Consider the following 8237-nt stretch of genomic DNA (forward strand, 5'->3'; position numbering starts at 1 on the left):
AGGGATATCCTCCGATTCACACATCCTCGCGAGACAAGGCCACCTAATTTGGTGAAGTATCCATCACGGTTACCATCCTTTCGGGGATGACGCCTATATAGGGATATCGTCCGATTCACACATCCTCGCGGGACAAAGGCCACCCAATTTGGTGAAGTATTCCTCACGGCTACCGAGGATGATGCCTATATAGGGATATCATCCGATTCACACATCCTCTGGGGACGAGGCCACCTAATTTGGTGAAGTATCCCTCACGGTAACCATCCTTTCAGGGATGACGCCTATATAAGGATATCGCCTGGCTCACACATCCTTGTGGGACAAGGCCATCTAATTTGGTGAAGTATCCTTCACGGCTACCAAACTTTCGTGGATGACGCCTATATAGGGATATTGTCCGACTCACACATCCTCGCAAGACATGACCACCTAATTTGGGTATAAAAAATCAATGGGGGCGTTGAAGTGTTTCATACTGCAAGTGAGACGTCCTGAATTCCTCCTCATTTTTTCTGAAAGTCGTCTAACCACATTGAAGTCACCCCTAACACACCAACCTCCTTGACACAAGGCAGCTAAGTCACTCACTTTGCTCCACAAATTAGGTCTCTCTTTAATGTTAAAGGGGTCGTACACCCTAGTGAACCATCCTTCTCTAGCATCTACTAACTTAAAGAGAATCATAATAGTAAAAGAGCCCATCAATGAGTCTAAAACTGAGAGCTTTTGTTCATTCCAAAGGACTAGACCTCCCCTAACAGTGTCTTCTACGTCAAGAGTTAGCCACCCTATATGTCTCGAGCGCCAAATTGACTCGATAAGATGTCTATCAACCTCATTTTTCTTTATCTCTTGCAAACACACAAGATCTGGATCTGTTTTTTTATCAGATCCTTAACCACGATGCATTTGGAGGCTACACCCAAGCCCCTTACATTTCATGAAATAACTTCTGGAACCTGAATGACCCAATTCCATGCTCTATTTAGCTAACTTTGATTCATTTTCCCAAGTAGCGAGCAAATTCCTAATTTCCCTACTCTCTGCATTGTTGGTTTTGTCTCGCTTTCCTGCTCCATTTCGTTTGAGGTATAGGTCTAATACAAAGGTTGTTTTTGCAAAAGGCAACCACGATGTTTTTATTGAAAGGGAAAACTCTCTGTGGGGGGGGGGGGGGGGGGGGGGGGGGGTTCTATTATTCCTTCTGCTATTTGTTCCATTGCCTCCTCTGTGTCTGTGAGTTGGCTGTCTATTGGCTCTATTTCTGCTATAACCAATTCTGACCCCTGTCTATTTTGTATTCCTTCTAGGTTCCCCTCAGTATCTTGTTCAAAGCATCTATGACAATCTTCTGGAATTTCTGGTGAGGGAGACACTTTCGTTGAGGGCAGTCTAGAATTTGAATTTCGACACTAGACCAAGAGGATTCAGATGACACTTCTATTTGCTTCCCTTTTTTCTTAGCATTTTCGGCAATTTCTTCTTTCCTGCGCTTATTCCATTTCTCTTATCTCTCTTCCTCAGTCGAAAAAAATATTCCTTTCTTAAAATTTTGGGAGCCTTTTTTACCGTGTTTGAAAACAACCGTTCTCAGCGGATGTGTAATCTCTATAGGTAAAGTACAACTCTGCTTTTTTAATATCCCTCTTTTTTATTTGTTCAGTTGTCTTTTCTGTGGAACTGTCTATCTTTCCAAAAACATCAATTTTGTCTGTTAAGCACATTTTTTGGCCCCCCATGGAACAATGGGGGTTGTAGGACAATCTTTTCATGAGCCAGCTCCTTTGTTTGGCTCGCCTTCCATATTTTTTTAGCTTAGCTCCCTTTCCAATGATCAATAAAATATTGCTGAAACATGGCCAAGCTGTATAAGAATACCCCCAAACAAATACTAAACAAAGGGTTACCTCTCGCTGGTTTTTGGAATTCGATATCAGGAAGTGTTTTCACACTATCGACCGACATCGATTCATCTCAATCTTTAAGGAAGAGATCGACGAGCCCAAGGCACACAACAGTTTGGGTATTTGCATTAACCACACCGGGTAAAAAGACCCATCTTCCACCCTCCAAAAATCCATTAGACAAAGTCCAGAATTTAGCGCCGCACCTTAGTAAAAATTTGCAACTGCCGTGAATATTAGCATCATTTTCGACCAAGCGTTTGATATCTTCAAAAGCAATCGTCTGCACGACAAAAGAGGTCTCCAAGTCTAAAATAGTGAGTCCTGCGGGAACAAAACCACAAAATTACCTTTGACCTTAATGGCTACATCCATAAAATTAGTTCTAACAACATTCTCGTCAGCAAAATCATGTAGCCTCTGAAGCAGTCACCTATCCTCTGAAAAAGGTCTTCACTCCATAGATGCAAGGGGATATTTCAGAATGTTAACCAACCCACGTAGGAAGGAACCACACCGTATTGTACCTCTGTTTTTCCTTGTTCCGTTGCTACACCTTTAGAGTTAGTGGTCCAAAGGTTGTTCTGCTGAGAAGTTTGGCCAACTCTTCATGGAGAAGCAACCTAAGTCACAAAATTGGACCCCAAGTGACATGACCCGCCCCAAAACACCTACTAATTCTAGAACAAGTCCCGCCGATCACAGACCCTAACAACTACAGAGTATATAGTCAAACTTCTTTCTAAATTTCTAGAACTAATTAAGATTATTCTCTAATATATACAACACTAAGTGTAACATAATTTAATTGAGAAATCTATTTTCCCACAACTTCTAAACATGTTGAACAACTACAAAAGGGGCAACTAATCTATTATAAGTCATTCTAAATGTACATACAAAATGATATGCAAGTTCTGAGATGCTGAGTGGCAAAAACTGGTCGTCTATCTTTTTGGAATTCAGGTGCAGTCTGGTGGGGAAAACAAAAGATAAACAGTGAGCTAGGAAGATGCATTTTAATAAGAAAATAATTTCATAAACCTTTTTCATAAACAACTGAAATTTCAACTCTTAAAATAAACTTCATACAGCTGAAATAATAAACTTTTTCATTAAAACATCATATAACTTGAGCAACTAAAACTCAGTAAATTTTCTAAAAACATAACTTGTAACAACACTTACTTTCTAAATACACTTTCTAAATATATATCAAATATCGTCTTTCAAACCTAAAACAGGTTAAGAAAACTGAACACCAAATATGTACCCATATTCTATTATGGTCTACTACCATAAAACACTCTCAATACGCATAGCAGAATAATTATATTTCTGATCTACTGGCATAGAGTCATATCAATACACACACCAAAATAATTCTCTCAACGCACAGAGTCAAATGGTCCCAAAGACCTTCTATTTCTAAGTATACTATAGAAACACATATAGCATACGAGTAATCACCTAGATACAATAACATGGTGGTTTGAAAACTATTTACAACCTCAAACAGTTCTAAAAGTCTTCTTTTCTTCTTTCTTAGAACTTTACTTTCTCAAATCACTTCTAAAAATATTTATTTCTAACCACATTTATAATATACAACAGTTTTTCTGAAATCGTAAAGCATTTATAAATTCTCAGAACATTCATAATTCTAAAAAATATTTCAAAATTCTCAGCAAACACAGTTTCTCAACAGAAACGATGAAACACATGTAATATATATCTTCTTGAAATTCTATCATAATAGATTTCTAAAAATATTTAATAAAGTAACCACTCACAAATCCTACGAACGAGGTGAATTTGGATTGTACGCTGCTCCTCCAATTTCTGTTCATCCTAAAATAATAACCAACCAAGTTTCAATAAACTTAATCCCAATTTTAAGTTTACAATAAATTAAATGACAATATCCAATCAACAACCACATTCTCTCTCTACAACCCAACCATCTTTCCCTCTCATCTTTGTTTTTACAACTGGGGACCCACATCCCACTTTCTTTACCTTTCAGATTCCCTTTCTCACGTAATTGGCTCGATCTCCCAACAATTTTTTTTCTTATTTAATTAAGCACACCCATGTCTCTCTCCTCCACAACTATTCATCATCTTCTTCCTCAACTCATTCATCTTCTTCTTCCTCCCCCATGAAAACCTTCACTGTGATAACCCAAAACAAGCCCATTTTTTCAGCCATCATAGCAAGAAAACGGACAATCTCTTACCCTTCCTTCTACTGCAGTTCCAACCCCCTTTATTTGCTAACATTACACTCCTCTTCTTTGCAAGAAATCAAGGTATAGCTTCACAAATCCACCATTAACACAAGCCATCCCCCATCTCAGACGAAGGTCACGATTATTCTCAGTTCTTAAAACCTTAAAATACTCACAACCTCAAATAAACTTGGGATTAACAAAACCCACAAATTAAACTTATTAAGTATTCTATATTCTAGAAATTTTTGGCTTAAATCTCCAAAACTTACCAAAAATCTAGTTCTCAAATCTCAAATCGGTTTCAAAATTCTTCCCTTCCTTCTTTGCCCAATACCTTCGACTTCTTCTTCTTCGTCTTCTTTCTTTTTCTTTTTTCCTTTCCCTTACCACATGTCCACTTACACATCACACACATACACCTCATTCCCAACCTTTTCTTTTTACAGAAAAACTGAAATTTCTGAAATGCCCTTACACCAAGTCCTTGAAATGCATTTTCCTTGGTTATTCTCGTGTTCAAAAGGGTATCGATGTTATTGTCCTGATCTCGAGAGATATCTAATATCTCATGATGTTACTTTCTTTGAAAAAACTTCTTTTTCACCATATTTGTGTAATCGTCACGGGAAGCATTTAAAGGAAGATGATGACTTTCTTATTTATTCAATAGTCTCTTTTTCTACTAAAATGCCCTCTAGCAATACATATCTATTTATGCCTGATCCTCCTCTCTCACCTATTACTCAGGTTTATTCTCGATGGCAACCTCCTTCGGTCACATGTCCCATACCTGTAGCGAAAAATGTTTATCGCAAGTGTACGGATCAAGTTTTAATAAAATGGTAAGTAATTACTGATATCGTCCATTGGATTGGGTTTCTAGCTTGCTCAAGTACTACATATATTAATGTTCATTTTTATCTAGAGAAACAACAAAAGATTTCTATTCAAACACAAAAATCAAATAACAAAGCGATTAAAAGACTCTAAGGAAAACTTTTATGGAGAACAGGTCCTAGGGAATTGATTTCACGAATTGAACTTACGAACAGACAAATTAAACATGCCAAGATTGAATATTCAATTAATCTATAAGTCAAGAAATCATGAATCATAACTGTCTCGAGCATAATTAATTCTCCCACTTATTAAGAAACCAAAATCCCTATCTAGTTTCATTAACAAACAAAGGCATTGTGTCTAATTATTTTAACAACCTTTAAAGTAATTATAAATCTCTCAATCGTTGAACTACCCAGTCATGCATTCAAGTTTCAATCTAAACCACCTCTCTCGAGCGTAAGATTTATATTTAATATTAATTAATCTGAGATTTATATTTAACATCAATTAATCTGTGATCAAGAGATTAAAGGGATTAAGCAAATAAATGCACAAATATATTAAAAACAAATCAATCGAGACAATTATTAATAAATCCAACTCATAAATCCAGCGTCTACATCACTCCCTAAAACAAGAAATTTAGCTGCTCAAGTTCATGAAAATACAACCAAATCCCACTGAGAAGTTCATAATAAAACTATAAAAGATAAGGGAAAGGAGAGAAACTAAATCCTTTGTGTCGATTTATTGTCTCCAACTCAATCTCCACGATCCCGAGCCTTTAAAAATAGTCTCCTCGCCCTCCGAGCTTAAGTTCTCGACCAGATCCTCTAAAATCTCCAATTCTCCAATCCAAAATTATCAAAAGTTCTTGAAAACGGCGCACAAAACCCTTTATTTATGAAAGGACATCGTTACAGCATTAGGGCGACATTAGTGAATGCCATGGTGCCGTCTTAAAATCTTAACGGACGGGCAAAGTTCATAGCGCCATGGCACTACAAGACAGCACTGCGGCCCTGTCATCACATAAAAAGGCCGAAGCTTCGTTTGCAGACACCATGACGCTACGTGATGGCGCTGTGGCACCGCTTATTAAAGGTTTTGCTCCCATCTCTGACCTGCAAGCACTATGGCTCTAGATGATGGCACTGGGGGCTCGATCCTGTAAAAATATAAGTTATGTACGTAAATAAGCCATGAATAATAAAAAATTGCCAAATAATTTCCACCTAAATGTCATGAAATGTGGCTTATAAAGTACATTATCAAAATATCCCGAAACTTAGCTTTTCACTTATCCACAAGCAAACATAACTTGTTAATAACCACTAAATCCAAGCAGAAAACTAACACCTAAATCACGCTCATCCCTGACATCTTGTAACTCAACATACTGACTCCATTTTCTTTACCCTTTCAACTTTCTCATTCTCCAAAAATACCATTAAGTCAATCACGCATACCAAGAGATAATTCCATATGACATTCAAGAGATTAAGCAGTGAAAAATATAATTTAGAAAAGAAAACTCAAGCATCTTATTAACTTCTTGAAATCAAAAGCAAAGACCTAACACTCTTACAAAATTTCACTCAAATCACTCAAAGTATTTTCAAGGTGCTTTAACTCTCAAAATCAGAATATAGCACATTAGAGGTGTGCATTTATCCCTGAAAAACCGATCCGACCGACTAAACCAGATCGAACTGACATCGGTCGGTCAGTTTTGATCATGATACGGTCGGCGTTGGTTTTGCACTTTACAAAACTGACCGGCCGGTCAGTCGGAGGACTAAAAAAAAAAGATAACCGACTAAACCAATCGACTATTCATATATATAAAAAAAGCTTATTAAAAATTTGTTTCCACTAATGCCAATGATGCTCTTTCTTTTCATGCACTGCCACACGCTCCCTGGTCATTAATGCCCATTTAATGTTTTTGAGAAAACCTGGGCTGTTTTTTCAAAACCACCAAATATAATATATATATTTTTTTGTTTAATGTGTCTTCCCTCTTTCTTCACCCCCCATTTTCCAACACCCTTCTCTCTTCCCTCTTTCTTCACTCCCCATTTCCCAACACCCTTCTATCTTCTTTTCCATTGTAACATCTTTTATATTTTGTTTCCTGAGCTTTCTTCATCCTCCATCCACGCATCATCACTTCTTTCTCGAATTTTTGAGCTCTTTTATCAAGGTAATATTGTTTTTTACTCACTTTTCTTAAAATTTATGTTAATAATTGAGTGTAATCCCAAAAAAAAAAAAAAAGGAAGTTAGGCTCAATATATATTTAAGGCGAGAGATTGGTTGAAATTCTTACAACCAGGCAGTGGTAATTCTTGGCAGGAGATGGTTCAAACATTTTTCACAAAATTTTCTCGCCTGCCAAGACAACTCAACTTAGAACAAAGATTAGATCATTCATGCAATATGATTATGAGCAATTATTTGAGGCTTGGGAGAGGTACAAGGAGCTTCTGAGGAAATTTCTACAACATGGTTATCCGAACTGGTTACAGATTCAGATTTTTTCTAATGGACTAAATGGACAGACAAAGACTATTGAACAATGTTGTAGCTGGAGACAATTTGCTATCCAAAACACCTTAGAATGCTTACATTTTGCTAGACGATATGACAACTAATAGTTTTCAATGGCCTAGGAATCTATGAAATTGATGAAGTAACTTCTCTAAAAGTTCAAGTTAAGGCTTTGACTAATGCTATGTATAAACTCTCAGGACCAAGAACTTCTCACTCAAAGGAGTTGGTGGCAGCAACAAATGCATTTTTATTATGAGGAGCCAACCGTCGAACAAGCTCAATATGTCAGCAATAGAAATTTTGGCTACAAAGGAACTCGGGCACAGAACTCGTTGCAAAATCATTCGAGATTGAAGAATCATGAGAATTTCTCCTATGCTAACAACAAACATGTTTTGCAGCCTCCACCAGGCTTTACATCTCATCCAGCTGAAAAGAAATTATCTCTTGAAGAGATACTTGGTGCTTTCACCTGGAGTCGAGCCAGTCGGATTGAGGATGAGGTGGATGGAAATACGACAGCGATCAAGAACATTGAGGTTCAGATCAAATGGCTTCCACTTTGAATGCTATGCAAAAAGGAAAATTTCCAAGTGATACTCAGGTGATCCCAATTGAATATTGCAAGGCAATGACTGTGAGAAGTGGGGAATAACTCCAGGAGCAAGATCAAAAAGCAATTGAGGAGCAAAAAATTA

The 8237-nt window shown here is 37.2% G+C and overlaps 1 non-coding gene across 1 annotated transcript; it reads right to left on the reverse strand.

The window, feature by feature from the left end:
- Positions 1-7391: 7391 nt before the first annotated feature.
- LOC148209615 (small nucleolar RNA R71) lies at positions 7392-7498 on the reverse strand. Its single transcript, XR_015793326.1, has one exon. It is a non-coding gene; the product is annotated as a small nucleolar RNA R71 (small nucleolar RNA).
- Positions 7499-8237: the final 739 nt, after the last annotated feature.

This window comes from Momordica charantia (genome assembly GCF_013281855.1).
Source record: "Momordica charantia cultivar OHB3-1 chromosome 8 unlocalized genomic scaffold, Mcharantia_2.0 BLBB01000008.1, whole genome shotgun sequence".
Taxonomy (NCBI): Eukaryota; Viridiplantae; Streptophyta; class Magnoliopsida; order Cucurbitales; family Cucurbitaceae; genus Momordica; species Momordica charantia.